Source organism: Brienomyrus brachyistius, chromosome 21 (assembly GCF_023856365.1).
Source record: "Brienomyrus brachyistius isolate T26 chromosome 21, BBRACH_0.4, whole genome shotgun sequence".
NCBI lineage: Eukaryota > Metazoa > Chordata > Actinopteri > Osteoglossiformes > Mormyridae > Brienomyrus > Brienomyrus brachyistius.
In genome coordinates, this window is record NC_064553.1 from 17128881 (window position 1) to 17146854 (window position 17974).

The window sequence follows — 17974 nt, forward strand, 5'->3', positions numbered from 1 at the left end:
GGCCTACTGTAACTTTATGTGACTGTTAAAAACCATCAGAAACTTTATTAATCACTGCCAGGTACCGCTATAACAGGACGTAAATTCTTTCTATTTCTTTTCTTTTTCCAGATATTCGACCTCTGAAGAGATATTGTAGATGTATGTCTTTACTATAAGTTTTCTTTTTTTTTTTACATTCCAACCGTTCTTGAGCATAATGTACACTTGTTTACACGTGTTTTGGGTGGTTCTTTGGGGCGCCTTCAGTGGACCCTTTTGGGGGATGTTTGTGTGTTCGCAGCCTGAAACACGGTTCATGAACCGGTACAAAAAATTGCGAACATCTGGTTCGTAACCCGATTTGTTCGTGAACAGGACTGTTTGTGGGTCGAGGTACCACTGTAATCATTAAAAACGTGAAATTCAGCCTGTAAATGCAGCATGCTAATGCACTGCACATATTTCAAATTTCAGATTAATGTGTTTGTGTCATTTTTATTGTTTTATGTTTTCCTTTTACAGCAAAGAGTAATATCTCATTTTCCATGGAAAGAAAGAAATATTTCGATCCATGCACTATACACATTTCTCCGTGTGTGGTACGTGTTGGTTGAGAACAGGGCTAAATGGAATATTATTCTAATAGCGCCTGGAAAAATTTGACTAGTAATCCTTCTTGAAGTGCCCATCCATAATGCATATCACCTACTAGAAATTAATATCCATCCATTTTCCAAACCGCTTCTACTGGGTCGCGGGGTAGAAATTAATATTTCGATCCATATTCCATACCAGGGGCCATTCTAGGATTTCTAAATTAGGGATCTCAGTCCCCTGAATAAATATAAGCTAAACTTAGCCCACTGCAAAATATGTCTAATAAGTTAGATAAATATTAATGGGGAGATTTTGGTTTTTCTAATGTACATTAACAAAGGAAGGCAGTTCAGCCAGATTCGATCTTTCCTGCAACAAAAAGACACGCGGCAAACTACAGTGCGGGAGACCCGCAGTGAAAAAAGCAGGAGGTAGTCTGAGGTAAAATTCACTATGGAAACTGTGTGATTGTTGGGTTATAAAAGTTCACATGAATGTTTGTTTTAAAATGCACAAGTGTATTTGTTTATGAGTTTCAGATAGGCTATAATCTCATTCTATTTGAATGAAAAAAACTATTTTGAGAGGTATAAAACCTTCCATTCCATTTAGCTGCTGAAATTAGTAAATGCATCCATTTAGTCTTGTAGCCATAGAATAATTGCCATTTTTATTAAAATCATTTGAAATATAACCTACATTTTACCGAAATAATACAAAGGCATTTTTCAAAGGATATTTTTGCATATCCTGAAGTAACAAGAGAAGTTCCTATTATTGTTCTGTTTTGCGAAATGTTTTCAATATAACGTTACTGTACTGGCTATATTAAAAATATACTGTAGTTTTCTTTTTCAAATTATCAGGTTTTGTAAATCTTCATAAATTTCCCACTTAGGCTAAAAAGTTTTCTCAATATATACCTTTGTTCACCTTTTACACTTCTCTTAACAGATCCTGCTGCATCTTGCGAAATACTGAAGCGCTTCCCTTTTTGGTAACCAAATGAAATGTGGAAGTAAAATTGGTCATCGGTAGGCCCGGGTGGCGAGGCATATTGGGTCTGTTATGTCTTAGGCCTTAGGCAGGAAGAGAGTGTTTTTCATTACTGTGTGACCTCGCTTCATGATAGACAGACCCTGAAGAAAGCTTGGACCTTGGAGAGGCAGACAGCGGAGAAAAAGGGGGGGAGAAACCACCTGCAGGAAGAGAATCGAAGCTGCCCCCACTGGTGCACAACGAGTTATAGCTTTATGAAATTGTTGCAGCAGACAATAAATAGTATGCTACGCGGTAGTGAAAATGTATAAGTAATCGTGTTAATCATATAAATCATGTTAACCATGTATTTGCAGTGATTCAATGACAATACGTCAATGTGTTAATCATTAATCAGTGGAACACCAAAACATTAATAGTGATTCAATGTCATATGATCAATATCTACATATATATCTCAAGTAGAGTCTAGAAGCCCGAGACAGATTTCAGTAAATTGAGCAAGATGGGTGGATTTTACCTTGCTATCAAGGTGAACCAATAGAGCAGGAGAATTGTGTTTGTTATATGTTTGAACTCGGTTTGTTGGTGTTTGGTGACCAATCAGGACTTAGAAGTCCATATTGGGAATTTGGAGTTATGGTTCATCAACTGGTTGTTCTGTGTGCTGGGGGTGACTTGGTACCAAGTGCCAGAGTGACAGAAGCGCTTTGCTGGAATTGTTGGAGTAAGAGAATTTCTTTACTGACCAAACTGAGAGGTCCAGACTTGTATTCTAAGTGACTCTGTGTTATCAGAGCGGTTGATTTATATTTTTTCTACCACAGATATACTGGTTTAGTGCATCCCATTCCCCTGGGTGCTAAACATAGCCAGCAACGGGAACTTCAAGAGGCGATATTACGTTTGGATTGATTACATCATGCCCTATACACAATATTATTATATATTATATAAAAAGCTATTCTCGACATGCCAATATATGCACTTTTGGGGGGGGGGGGAGACTAAGAAACATTTTAGGGGGCTAAAGTCCCCCAGAAATAGGCGTAACGACGCCCCTGCTCCAAACACGTTTCTCTGTGTGTGGTGGGGCTGGGGTGGGGGCAGGGTTAATAGAATATTTTTCTAATAACGACTGGGAAAATTCGACTAGTTATTCTGACCGAAATGCTCATCCCTAATAAAAATCTCCTACTAGCTCTAAAAATACTTCATGAAACTGTACACCAGCATAATAAGCACAATGTTCAGATTCTAGGCTCTTCTCAGTCTTGTCCAATGAGGTTTTAAGCAATGTATACCTCAGTCAATAACTATGTTATGATCTGACATCTCTGTCCTGTTTCTGTTTGGCCAGCAGTCACTGCTGGGCATCCGGTGCTTTTGGTTGGCGTCCCTCCAACCTTATGAGTGTATGCTTATGCCTCCTGGATGCCTCCCTGGTGAGGTGTTCCGGGCGTGTTCCACTGGGAGGAAACCCCGGGGAAGACCCAGGACACGCTGGAGAGACTATGTCTCTCAGCTGGCCTGGGAACGCCTCGGGATCCCCCCAGAGAAGCGCTCATCTCATCTTGGATGACCGCTCACCAGCTAAAACTCAACACTAGTAAAACCGAATTGCTTTACATCCCGGCTGACTCATCCCCCCTCCAGGACCTTGCGATCTCCTTTGACAACTCCCTGATCCGTCCTTCGGTTTCTGCTCGCAACCTTGGAGTTACCATGGATGATCGGTTGTCCTTTTCCTCACACATCGCCAGTCTTTCTCGCTCTTGTCGGTTTCTCCTCTTTAATATCAGGAGGATACGTCCATTTCTTTCCACTCAGGCTACCCAGATACTCGTCCAGTCCCTCGTCATCTCACGCCTTGACTACTGCAACTCGCTTCTAGCGGGTTCACCACTGCGCGCCATCTGTCCCCTCCAACTGATTCAGAATGCAGCTGCTAGACTTGTTTTCAACCTTTCCAAGTTCTCCCACACCACTCCTTTGCTGCGCTCTCTCCACTGGCATCCTGTAGCTGCCCGCATCAGATTCAAGACACTGATGCTCGCATACAAAGCCAAAAATGGTCTGGCACCATCCTACCTAAAAGATCTCATCACACCCCGAACTGCACCACGATCTCTCAGATCCTCCAGCACTGCTCGACTGGTCCCACCACCCCTCAAGGCTCAAGGAAGACACACACCTCGGCTCTTCTCTGGCCTGGCACCTAGTTGGTGGAATTAACTCCCCCTTGATGTCCGAACAACTGAATCCTTGACTGTCTTCAAGTGACAACTGAAAACATTCCTTTTTCAGAAATACCTGAAGTAGTACTTGTGTATTCTTACTCAGCTCTTTTCCTTGTGTGTGTGTATTAAAAGGAAAAAAAAAACTTGCACTTTCCCAACAGAGTATTCAGATAGATGGTATTCATAGCCTGGGTCCTTATTAAGCTAGTATCGGAAAAATTCATCACAGTCTTAAAGCCCTTTGTAAGTCGCTCTGGCTAAGGGCGTCTGCCAAATACTGTAAATGTAAATGGATGAAGTGGCCGGGGAGAAGGAAGTATGGGCCTCCCTGCTGAGACTGCTGCCCCCGTGACCCGACCTCGGATTAAATGAAAGATGATGGATGGATGGATGGTATAATCCTGGAAGGGCTAATCCAACTACTTCTGAAAGAGGTAGGTTTTTAGTTGTCGTTTGAAGGCACCCAGTGACTCGGTTGTATGGACATCTAGGGAAAGTTCTACCACATCGGGGCCAAAACAGGATGTGGTGCAGTACGGGGTAAGAAGTTCTTTTAGGTGGGGGGGTGCTGCTCCATTTTTGCTGGCTTTACTACATCAACCACTGTTACTCAGGTGCTAGACCACATGAAAAACAACAATAACAAGCATCTGGATAAGTACATCAGTAACTGAGTGACAGCGCAGTGTTTATTTCATAGGTCCGAGCACACTGTCATGACCCTTCTTTCCCGGCTTTTGGTTACTCCTACCCCTGCACTTCCTGTCATATAGCATGTGTGCTGTACCCATCATCTGTAAAAGAGCAGTAGAGAGCATGTCTGTACAGTAAACATAGCAAGGCACATTGTCATAATTGGCAGAGAGCTTAAACTCTTTAAACACCCTTCTGTTCTAGGAGTAGTAAAACCTTAGTATGCATAACATTACTATTTTTATGATAATTATTACTAATTGCCTGTTATGGCATGAAAGACTAAACTTCAAGCAGGTTTACCACATCTGTTAAGCCCTCATTCAAATAGCATGTGGTGGGGTCTTCTGCCTCCTGGTATAAAGGACCCGGGAATGATGTCCTCCTCTGAGGATCAAAAAACACTTCCATGTCCAAATAATCCAAATAGATTTTGAACACACACACTGTTATCATCACAGCTTCATAGCTTGATAGAGCGCTTGGATTTACGTTTTCTATATATATTCATCTAAAAATATTTTGGAATAACATAGTACTTCTCCGTGTTCAAAAGTTAGTCACAGATTAATTGCATATTATTTCAAAACATTTTCCACGTAAATAGCTAATGACCAAAGTAATGCTGCAACCAACACTAATTTGACAAAACTTTACTGGGCAATACCAGTGCTACCCAGTAGATAAGAACTGAATACCCGGTGTTTTGCAGAAACAGAGTAACGACATATCCACAGATAGAGGTTTACACGACCTTCCTCAGAAATTTGTAGGCAGCGTTGGTGATGCACCTGGACAGGAGGGAACAGTGGTAATTGAGGTGTGCCCCTCTGTAGAGGTGATTCAGTTTACCACCCCACTCGCTCCAAATGGTGCGCGGTATCCGTCACGAAGAGTGGAAGTCTCCACCCACCTGTGACTGCTTGCAAGCCTTCAGTACATTTAGAAGGTTGAAAAGAGAGCCCAGAGTCGCTCCCAGAAGACCGCTGCAGACAAAATTACTGACCAGATGGCCGGCATGAGTTTCAGCCTCAGGCAGGCTGTTCTTGATGGGCCCACAGAGCCCAAAGAAGAGCATGTTATAGGGCCCGTTGCATAGCCAGATGGGCCCCATGCCACAGTACAATTCACGCGCCCCGTAGTCCTGCACCAGCGTCCGGAATGCCTGAAAAGTGTTATTGAAACGGCCGTGGTGCCGATGGTCCTGCAGCAGCATCTGGATTCTCTCATAGGGGGTCATAGTTGCCCCCATAGTGCCCACGAGAATAGCCACCATGCTGCTGGTCAGCAGCCCCGGGCTGCCGGCGGGTCGTGGCAGCAGCCGAGACATGTCGTTCGAAAACCCGAACATTATAGCCATTGAAGTTGTCTTCTACAGCAGCGGAGGCATCAGGCCACGGTAGAGGGTCTGCTTGCCGTCCCCCTGCAGCTGCCAGATGGCCAAAAAGCTGCTGCCGAAAGGTGACCTTTTTTATTAGGAAGGCGATCATAATGTTCGGCATGCCAGCACAACCACCGCAGATGTAGTGTTTCCCAGGCCTGGTTCTTGCCTCGCACTCAGGGCTCCCTTGTTGATTCTCCGCCATCTTACTTTAGTGAAGGGAAGCAATTTTTCAATGGTGAAATACTGTAAAGAAGAGAATTAATAAGAGTTAGGGATTCATGTGAATTAGGGATTCATGTGTACTCTCATGCTGTACTATTTAAACCACCAATAGAGGCACAAAAAACAACTCTTATGGATTAGGGGGTGCCCCTATTGTCATGCTGTCCTATATCTATACACGATCATCCTAGAAAAGAACCTTTCTGTTTAGCAGGGTCCTTGCTGCCAGGGCTGGAATGCGCAGACCCTTTCCTGACACTATCTTTGGAGAGGCACAGCGGCGTTTGCACACGTAAAGTCCCTCGCTTTGTGCAAATTTTAAGTGACCTCCAGGCCTCAGACCACATTTTCGCCGACGCTGACCATCCCGCCACCTTACAGAACACCGAGTCAAACATACAATGTTACATAAACTAGACTGAGTGTTCTAACTGGTTGACGCTTAAAATCATCTAAATTGGAAGGGAAAACTGAAATTTAAACCAACACTAATTTGACAAACCTTTACCGGTGTTTTAGATTAATCTACCAAAAATATGTCCCTCTTTAGATGATCTCAGCCATTGTTAACACTGGACCTGGCTAGAACTGGTATTGTTATCAACTGGTATTGCTGAAAGTGGCTAAGAGCAAAATATCCAGTATTTTGTGCATACAAATACTGTAGCACCATATCCATAGATAGAAGTTGGACAATTCTGCGTGTAGATACAAATAAGATACAAATAAGAGAGAAGTGCCAACAAACAGTATATTACTACAGCTTTCACTTACTATTGATGCTCGGAGTAGCAATCCTGAATTCTCAGCAGGGGGTGGTAGAGGTTCCAGAGACTTTTCAATGGTTTCAGTTTGGTTTACATGACGTTCCTTAAACTCGTAGGCAGCGTTGGTGATGCCCCAAGGCAGGAGGGAGCGGTGGTTGAGGTACGCCCCTCTGTATAGGTGACTCAATTTACCACCCTGCTCGCTCCAGATGGTGTGGAGTACCTGCCACAAGGACTGGAAGTCTCCACCCACCTGAGAGAAAGTATAGCAGCGTCCAGAATGCATGGAACGTGTTTTTAAAGCGGACGTGGTGCCGCTGATCCTGGAGCAGCGTCTGGACCCTTTCAATGGGGGTAAGGCTTGCCTCCGCTGTGCCGGCCAACGCAGCCGCCGTGCTGCTGGTCAACAGCCCTGGGCTGCTGCCGGGTTGTGACAGCAGCCGAGACATTAGAAAACGCGAACATTATAGCCATTGAAGTTGTCTTCTGCAGCAGCGGAGGCATCAGGCCACGGTAGAGGGTCTGCATGCCGTCCCTCTGCAGCTGCCAGATGGCCTCAGTGGTGCTCACGCCGAACAGCTGCTGCCGAAAAAGGACCTTTTGTACTGGGAAAGTGATCATAATGTTCACCATCCCAGCGCAGCCATCATGGCTGAGAGAAGGTATTTTGGCTTTTTACACTGTTTACACATTTTTCCATAATGAGGATTAGCCATATTTTTACAGAATTAATCGACAGCCCTGGCTGCCAGTTGATTTTTTTTCTGCAAAAACAATGAGATTCTTCTTCTAACAGTGCACGGTTAGTACAGTATTTCCCAATTGCTAAAACACATTTCTCTGAAGGTGCCCTCAAATTCTCTAAAGTTTAAACACAACATCATAACATCTCTGTGCAAGTCCAAAACAACTCGAAACAGCTGACGACAGGAGGATTCTGCATGAGGTTAACGAGGGGGCATGGCATACGGAAGGAGCAGACGATCGGGTCATGAAAATTTCAGTCAGATGACACACACAAACAAGCAAAAATGATTGCATATGCCAGGGCTGGCCAACCTTATCCACAAAGGGCCGCTGTGTGTGCAGGTTTTCGCTGTGACTCCCTAATTAAATTACAAATTAGAGGACTGATTGGCTGAAGAGTCCTCACACCTGGGTGTGAACAGCTGACCTAACGGGTATCCCAAAAACCCACATACACACCGGCCCTTTGCAGATAAGATTGGCTATCCTTGGCATACACAATGGTTACAAAACACAACAAGGATCAATTCAGAACACTACTCTAAAAACTTCATACAGCCAGGAACCATATATTTCAAGTTTATCAAGGTTTCTATTCATAGTACTCAACATAGGATATCGAAAATGTAGAAAAACACCACGTTCAAGATTATGTTTCAAATATTTTATTTTTCTCAAATGCACTGCTCCAAAATCAACAGCATGTAAACTCATGAACTGGGAAAAATAAAGTTCTATCCAGGCTGCAACAAACATAAAAGAAAAGAAAATGTGCATGAAGTTGATAAATGTATGTTACTGTAAATACTGTACATTACAGACATTCATCAGCTTCATGTCTCTGGGCTGGGTCACGCCACAAAGTGATATCCCCACAGGTTTCCTCCATAGTCCTGAGAAGATTCCCTGCTGCATAGGGATTCCAGTCATAAACTTTCCACCGCCATGCCAAGGAGAATTCTTCTATGGGCTTCAGAAATGGGCACAGTATGCTGGCAAGAACAAATTAAAAACCCGGTATTATCAGTGAACCAGTTATGTACAGCTGCAGCTCTGTAGAAACTGATATTGTCCCAAATCAAAATGTATTGTGACAACTCTGCCCTTCCAGCCTCATTTTGTTGTCATTGCTCAGCATTTTCATAAAGATGATCAAGGGAATGTAACAGATGTGTTGTGTTGTAAGGGCCACAAATGGCATGGTGGTGGAGCTCCCCGTGTTCACTTATGGCTGCACACATGGTCACATTTCCTCCCACCTGCCCAGGAACTTCCACAATAGCCCGCTGTCCAATAATGTTTTGACCTCTTTGACTTCTGTTGGTGAGGTTAAATCCAGCCTCATCAACAAAGATATATTCATATGGCTGGTCACTGGCATCAAGTTAAAAAATTCTCTAGGAAGAAAGGACAGAGGTAAGCATTCTGTACAGGAAAAAGTTGGAATTTAGTGCATGTTCACTAAATCAGTACCGTATTGTATGGTCAACCACAGTTGCATGAATATCGTCTGATATTACAGTTCTTCGCCTTCCTCTCCCTCTTCCAGCTCTCTCTCTGTTATGCATTATAGTTATTGAAAAACAACCATAGTAAACACACACACAAACAGCGTAATTTATAAGCTGCTCGTAGTTGAACATCATGTATGAAACAATTTGACACAGTGTTTTCCGATGGAGTGTTAAGTGCTAATTGATATTAAGTTTTGAGCCCTTGTGTTTGATTAGCGAGAGGAGTGTATTCTGATTAGTTGTTTGCTGATAAATGTGCTTTGCCAGTGGGGTGTGTGTTTAACGATCTGCTGAAAAGGTGCAAATAATCTCGGATATGACAATAACGACAGGAACACGGTGTTAAATTCTGCAAATAGTGTAGTTAATTCAATTCGAGGACTGAATTTAATTATATGGTCATCCAGCTTAATGTTCATGACAGTGTTTTAGCAATTTGAAAAAACTGTAATAAAAAAATCTGTAAATAAATATTAGGCTCTCACATAGGAGGGGGATTGTCATGCCCGGCTCGTCCGCTCCTCCTGTGTACCACGCCCCCTGCTTACCCACGTGTGTTTCCCGGATCGTACCCAGCTGTGTCCGTTTGCTTTCAATCAGTCTTGTGCATTTAAGTCCTGGTCTCCCCAGTTTTCCTGGTCTGTCATTGATGTTAGTCGTCGTGAGATGTTCCCTAGTCCTCGTTTGTTTAATAAATCCCCGTTTACCCCATTCTCCGCCTGTCTGCCTGCTCCTTTCCCGATCGCCCTGCCTGAGCGATCCTCCGTTCACCCAGCGATCCTGGCGAATTGTGACAGGGATGCCATTGTTCACGTAATGCGTAGAATGGAATTAAAGTGTTGTCTGTAGGCCTATATTGTTCATATTTCTGTGGAAAGCCACCTGTCTCCCTCTCCCACAGCTACTGCTACCCGCTTGTTTATTTATCCTGTGGGAGCTCATAAGTTTGGGGAGAGTAATTTCAATTTTCCCTTCCTGATGTTTCCATCAGTGTTGTTATGATTTTAGTCTAAAAAAAGTTACAAAAATTATTATTATTTTCGAGTCTCCACCTGGGTTACATGTGTGTGGAGTTTGCATGTTCTCTCCATGTCGTCGTGGGGTTTCCTCCGGGTACTCCGGTTTCCCCCCACAGTCCAAAAACATGCTGAGGTTAATTGGACTTGCTAAATTGCCCGTAGGTGTGCATGTGTGAGTGAATGGTGTGTGAGTGTGCCCTGCGATGGGCTGGCCCCCCATCCTGGGTTGTTCCCTGCCTCGTGCCCATTGCTTCCGGGATAGGCTCCGGACCCCCCACGACCCAGTAGGATAAGCAATTTGGAAAATGGATGGATGGATATGGACTTTGAGAGGGCACTCATGTTATATATATATCTACACGGGGGGTCATGTGGGGGTGCTCCAGGAGTATGGGGTACAAGGCCCATTGTTGCGGGCTGTCAGATCCCTGTCTAAACAAAGCGAGAGTTTGGTTCGCATTACCAGCAGTAAGTGACACTCATTCACGGTGGATGTTGGACTCTGCCAGGGCTGCCCTTTGTCACCAATTCTGTTCACAGTATGGTTAAAGTTTCTAGGTGTAGCAAAAGGGGAAGAGGGGGTGCAGTTCAGTGGCCTCAAGATCGCATCTTTGCTTGTTGTAGATGATGTGGTCCTGTTGGTGTCATTAGCCAGCAACCTGCAGCATGCACTGGGGCGGTTTGCAGCTGAGTGTGGGACGGCCAGGAAGAGGATCAGCACCTCCAAGTCTGAGGCTATGGTTCTTGACCAGAAAAGGGTGGATTGTCCTCATGTGGGGGGCTATGAGGTCCTGCCTCAAGCGAGATAGTTTAACCCTCTGAAGTCGACGGCATCATCAGCGATGCCATGTCTTTCTTTTTTATTAAAGTTAAAATTAGGTTAAATCAGCAAAAAATTAAACCAGCACGAATTTCTGAAACCCCAAAGCAAGCAGTCTGTTCATCGCCAGGATCTTTTTCATCCCAGAGTTCTTCATATTCATCTCCCAGCACCTCCCATAATGTGAACTGGGTGGACAGCTTTGAAGCCCCGTGGAATAAGTTTCCTGAGGAATTAATGCAGGCACTTGAGAGACAGAAAAGGCCAAGCCCTCGGTTGCGTAGGGAAATGGTCAGGATTGTTATTACGGCAATGATGAAAGTTTGTGCTTGTCCAAGTAGGAAGAATTTAACGGAGGTCGCCAAAAGGATGGTTGCCAAATATCCAAAATCTTTGCAAGATGTGATTGAAGGGAGTGTGATTGGTCCTGGATACTACTCCTTGGTCAGACAATTTCAAGCCAGGGTCGAAAATGCAAGAAGAACCAGCACACCAAAAATAAAGAAGCGCATTCATGATACAGAGGAATGTGACACTGAGGAAGTCACGCCGGAAAAAAGAGCTGCAGTCCAAGATAATGCAGCCGTATGTAATTGGGAGGTGAAATTTATCCCCCTCAGTGAAACTGCTGAGAGTCAGCTATTGAAAAAAGGGAAGCTGAGGAGTCTGTCACAAACCACTGACTGGAATTGGAAGTGAAGGTTCTCATGAAATCTACATACTACAGTCAACGAAAAGATATCAACAAAGGAACAGACATGAAAACCCTTACTGAAGAGTGGCCATTTTTGTTTCAGGAAAGTGGAATGGAAGTGCACTTTAAAGACCTCACAGGGAGACCTTCCTAAACAGCATTGACACAAAGGGAAACAGACTGTTGAACTTCATGAGGAATGTTTGTGCAACCAGAAACAAGCGTGTTTTACAGGCTGTCACAAAACTTCAAGTTTTGAGAGGACAGACAAGTGGTTGCTCAGAGGATGTGAAAGACTTGATTCTTCTACTTCTCTCCTATTTTGATGAGAAAGAGGAGCTCCTTCATTATGTCGAAGAGACAAGCCTTGCAAAGGATGTAGAGTTGGAAAACTTGCCTGTGACGCCTTGCATCATTGTCTGTGGCAAGTTTAAGTTTTATTCATATACAGTTGCACCCTCAAACAGTTAATCATTAAAGCTTTATCTATAAAAAGTTGAGTTTATATATTTTACCAGTGGTGGTCGGTGCCTCCTCTTCTGGGCCTGCTGGAATACAAAATATGTGTTTGAGGTGTCGTGTGTTTGAGGTTTCGCACATGAACATACAAGAACATAAGAACTATACAAACGAGAGGAGGCCATTCGGCCCATCAAGCTCGCTTGGGGAGAACTAAACTAATAGCTCAGAGTCATTAAAATCTTATCTAGCTCTGATTTAAAGGAACCCAAGGATTCAGCTTGCACTACATTATCAGGAAGGCTATTCCATACTCTGACTACACGCTGCGTAAAGAAGTGCTTCCTTAAATCCAGCTTGAAATGTTCTCCCGCTAATTTCCACCTATGGCCACGAGTTCGTGTATTTAAACTAATGCTGAAGCATGGCATATGTGCATGGCTTGTCATGTCAAAATACATGCCCACTGCAGACATGTTGAAAAGGCTTAGGATAAAAGAGATGATCGCCTTCACAATATACTTGACAGACACCTGCTTAACCCTGAACTCTGATTTCACAATAATATTAAGAGAGAATCTAGAAAACTCGAGTGTCTCTTATCATAAACCCCTTTGATGCATCTGCAGCAGACATGTATTTTGACATGATGCTTTGCACATAGGTTTGTATAAGGCGTGGAACACATATTTCACATGTAGTACTGCCCAGATTAAACTGCACCACATAATAGATATTTTTACATATATTCCACAACACAGACTAATAACTCAGTTTACAGAAATAATCCAGTTCAAAAGCTTAGACACCCTAGATGCCTTATTACGGTATGATATTACCTAAATCATGAGCATTTCTGAGTTTTGTGATAATTATTCACAAGTGTCTTGTTTAATCTGAGACATAAATCTTCTGAAAATTAACAAAGGTCTTGCACATTATTTGCTTTTTGTCATATTCTGCATATATGTCATTAAAATAATGTGGACATTTGAGAGAGGTAATAGTTGTGAATGTCCTTATAATTGTCCTTAAGTATTAACCATTGAATTTGGGGTATCTAAACTTTTGAATTAGGTTATTTTAGTAAAAGGAGATAGCAATCTGTGTTGTAGAACGTGTAAAAATCTGCTATGTAAAATAGTTTTTCAGGGCAGTACTAAAACTGCAATTTGACAGTCATATATGTAAATACACAATTACCTTGCTACATGTACATAGCTTCATTGCATTGAAATGTATCCACAGGACCCTCCTGCTATGCTGCTGATCGATTCATGCTCAGTGTGGACCGCAAGATTGTGAATAATGACATCACTACATTCATCGCTGCTGTTAGCCTAATGTTCGGCAGTTATTACCGTTTCAACATTCACTACCCTACTGAACTGGCATCAGTGCTTGAATTTTTGCAAAGGTATGTAGAGACACCTAGGGAGATTCACTTTACAGTACCTCACAAAAGTGAGTACAACCCTTACATTTCAGCAATTATTTTAGTATATCTTCCAACGGGAAAATACTAAAATATGGGTATATTTCAGAGTAGTCAGTGTGGTGCTTGTATTGCAGTATATATGTCCTGTCCACTAAAAATAACTTAACATACATCCATTAATATAAAATAGCCGGCAACAAAAGTGAGTACACCTTATATTATACCAAATGTATGTTGTTTAACCATGCAAAGCCACATGTCCTATTTATCATGGTCATGTTTTTGTCTGCTTGACAGGACCATACAAGTTTGTGTATCTTGTATTAGAGCAGTTAAAATTTGGTGCTTTTAGTACGATTCTCTCATACTGACCACTGGATGTTCAACATGGCACTTTATAGCAAAGAACTCACTGAAGATTTGGGAATTATAATTGTTGTTCTCCACAAAGATGGCCTAGGCTATAGGCTATATAGAAGGGTTCTGTTGAACCCGGAGGTTGATATGGTGAGGTCCTTGACTTGGATACCCAACATGCTTAAAAGTTCTTTTAGGAGTTGACTTTCAAAATTGCATCCCTGATCAGAATGTATGTGAGCAGGTACAGGTTCAGAGACCAGTGGTGAATCAGAATTGCAAGTACTGAACAAACAAGTAGAACAGTTGCAACAGCAGATCACTGTCATGAAAACTGCTAAAAGTAGAGATGATTTCTGAGTGATTGCTCTGAAAAAGAAAAGCACAGACGAATTATGGCGAGCCTAAGGGGTTCATCTGTATCAGAATTCATCAGCTGAGCCTGCTTCAACCAGTACTCCATGGATTCTTCACCAGCTGGCATCGGTGAACTCCCTGAAAAAACTCTCAGCCTCCTGTGGGAACTACCGTCACTGAATTGTTTGGCTAACTTCGCTAATACCTCTCCCATGCCTCAAATGACTGACTCAGGAGAAGTTGCACTAGTTAAAAGGGGCATAAACATGGCCTGAAGGTCCCTCAGACTTCCCTTCAGTCACCAAAAACTCACTTAGCTTTGTGCTAAAAGCAGCAGGGTCAGGCTTTATACTAACAACAAATTCCCATGTTTCATCACTACCTGAGGGTTGCAGGGAAGCTGGTATGCGTGTAATGTCAATGTCCTCCCGACACTCACACAAAACTAACATAGCATTTTGGGTGGGGCTAGGCTAGGTACCACGCACTCATACTCTACCCAAAGCTTTGACAGCTTCAACAGTGGCCTATATGTGTGCCATTTCAGCATCTACTTGCACTCCAATTAATGACAGAGCATGTCTTCACGACACCAGCAATATAACTCAGTTTCACGCCCATGGCTATCTGTGCCTACAGGTAAAACAGGGTCAAGTCCTTTAAAGAACAAAAAAAGACTAGCACTACATGCAACATTCCCCGTATGGGCCACCAATTTCTGTAGCACTCCCTTCCCTCTTAAGGCAGAAATAGACTTGCTGTTAACTACGTACGTATGTACGTACAGCCGCTGTCCGTATCCTGCGTTCTTGGCGTCGGTTTTTGTGCACGTACTCAAAAATTAAAGGAACGTATACTCAGATGCAATACCTGCGTAATTTATACGGGGCAGTGTTGCAAGATCTGCACTCAGTCAAGATGTCCACGTTTGAGGACCTGTTGATTGAGCAAGTCCGCAATTATCCTAATTTATATGACGTGACAGAACCTCTCTACAGTGACAAAATAGCATGTAATAATAGTTGGCAAGAGATTTCAAACATCCTGAATAATAATTCGGAAATTTGTAAAAACAAGTGGTCACAAGTGCGAGACCGGTATGTTCGAGCGCGGAAAAAAAGTTTGCCGCAAAACGAAGCGGTGATCCTGCAGACCCGGTGATTTTCCTCGTCAATGTCTCTGGCAAAACCAGAGAAAAGTATTTCCCACTTTGCTGACAAGATCTATTAATTGGTCGAATGTACCATCTCTGCGATTTGCGTTCTCTGGTAAGCTCACAGCATAGTGAAGATTAATAATTCTTCAAGTGAAGACATTTGTTCGCAATAATAGATGATGATTTTAAGATACAGGTATTCATTAATTTATTTGGCTTGCGGCTTCGACACTGATCCCTGGTGGCAAAGAGTACACACTACAGATTACAACGCACAGTACGGACGCAAGTATATTAGCACAAACGTTAACAACGCAACTGTGTACGGATACGCAAACGTAGCTCACAGCAACTGTATTTCTGCCTTTAGGTGTGAATAAACCTAGCTTTAAGAGAGGGAGCCCTAGGTTAGAAGCCAACACGTCTCTCAACACACATATGGGAAAGTTACAACGATTCTGTCTCTTTGTCAAATCACCAAAGTATAAATGAAATACCAAAAGCATTATAAAAAGAAATGGGTTTTCATTACTTAAAACAAATATTACATTTACTGTTTGGAATTTAAAAACCTCGATCGTGAGTAACACCCAAAAAAATAAAGACAAGGTACAACACGTACTGGGTAAACACGGTTATTAACAATATTAAACCAAAATCAGTACCACTGTTTCTGTAAAATAAAATGAAACCCAAACTACTAAGAATTCTTGTGCAACTTTAGTGGATCCACACCCTATATATTAACTAAATGAAGTCGGAATTTTCCCACCCCGTTGCAGGCCTGAGTCGTGGCTAGCGTACGTTGAGGCCTTTAAATCAAAACGCACTGGCCGCTTCACTCTCCCGAGCGCTGTAAACTCAAAAAATAAATAAAAAAAAGTTACCTCAGACCAACTTCGCAAACCAACTTTCACTCCACGATATCCTCGTCTGAATGCGGTGGCTCTGGCCTCCCTCCTCCACTTTCGCAGTGCCGACAATCTCTTACACTCAGCAATTAGTGTAGATAGTGATGACTCCAACCGTCACCGACTCGAGCTCAATCCGCGCAAACAAACTCGCGGTGGCTAATTCTGTACTGATTACTTAACTAAAACAAAATCAACTCCGCTGTAGTCGGTATTGTTCATACATGAAATAAACTTACACCTTCAAATATTCATCTCTCGCTTTTAGGACCAGCCCCCCAAAAACAGTGATAGCTCTAATCACCATCAATCAAATTATTTAACAAATTACATGTTAAAACAAAATGAACCCACTATCAGCATAGGTTTCAAACAATGTCTCAAAGCATGTGTCTAATATTTTTAAAGAAACAATACATTTTGACCATTTTTAAAAAAACATATCTCCGGTAATAAACAAACAATGTAACATTTAATCACACTCAATATAAATGCATAAACATGTACACCCATCTGCATTAAATTTTTATCCGGGTTATAGAACGTTGTAAATTAGGGTGTCACAACAAACACTAAACACACTGCATCTGGTTTTTGTGCGTTTATACAGGTCACAGATCTCTAATGCTACTGTTATGTAAGATAAAATTATAAAACACGTAACTAAATTATCATTGTGTGTCATTAGACGTGATTGATCGCACAGCACTCACGTCAACACACTATTCAGTAGGTGCTTGGAGTGCCCGTGGCCGAAACGTGTGGCAAAAGGATCATCCTAATGCTGTTCTGTGTTAAGAAAAAAAAAAGAGAGAAAAAAAAAACAGAAATAAAAAAATAATCCGCTTTCCGAGGCGGATTGCCTCGTTCACATAAAGAACATAAGAAATTTTTAAACGAGAGGAGGCCATTCGGCCCATCAAGCTCGTTTGGGGAGAACTTAACTAATAGGTCAGAGCTGTTAAAATCTTATCTTGCTCTGATTTAAAGGAACCCAGGGTTTTAGCTTGCGCTACACTAGCAGGAAGACTATTCCATACTCCAACTACACGCTGTGTAAAGAAGTGCTTCCTCAAATTCATTTTAAAATTTTCTCCCGCTAATTTCCATTTATGGCCACGAGTTCTAGCATTTAAACTAATATTGAAATAGCCATTTGGCTAAACAGCATCGAGACCTGTTAGAATCTTATATACCTGGATCATGTCCCCCCTTAGTCTCCTTTGTTCGAGGCTAAACAGATTCAGCTCAGCTAGCCTCTCCTCATAAGACATTCCTCTAAGACCAGGAATCATTTTCGTCTCCCTATGTTGCACCTTTTCCAAGGCAGCAATGTCCTTCTTAAGGTATACTGACCAAACCTGCACACAATATTCTAGGTGGGGTCTTACCAAGGAAATTATATAATCTTAGCATCACATCCCTTGACTTAAACTCCACACACCTAGAGATGTAACCCAATATTCTATTGGCCTTTTTTATTGCTTCTCCACACTGGCGAGAGTGGGACATGGAAGCATTAACATACACACCGATATCTTTCTCGTAATCAACTACTTTTATTTCAGTTGAACCCATAAAATATTTGTACTTTATATTTCTGCTCCCTGCATGGAAC

The 17974-nt window shown here is 42.4% G+C and overlaps 1 long non-coding RNA gene and 1 pseudogene across 2 annotated transcripts; both read right to left on the reverse strand.

Moving 5' to 3' along the window:
- Positions 1–4921: 4921 nt before the first annotated feature.
- Positions 4922–7148, reverse strand: LOC125716967 (mitochondrial nicotinamide adenine dinucleotide transporter SLC25A51-like; annotated as a pseudogene).
- A 1132-nt stretch (positions 7149–8280) lies between these two features.
- LOC125716988 (uncharacterized) lies at positions 8281–16883 on the reverse strand. Of its 2 annotated transcripts, XR_007384454.1 has the most exons (3): positions 16333–16883; positions 12194–12226; positions 8281–9028 (listed from the first exon to the last, which is right to left on the reverse strand). It is a non-coding gene; the product is annotated as an uncharacterized LOC125716988 (long non-coding RNA). The 2 variants fall into 2 exon arrangements; XR_007384453.1 differs by lacking the exon at positions 12194–12226.
- Between the last annotated feature and the right edge of the window lie 1091 nt (positions 16884–17974).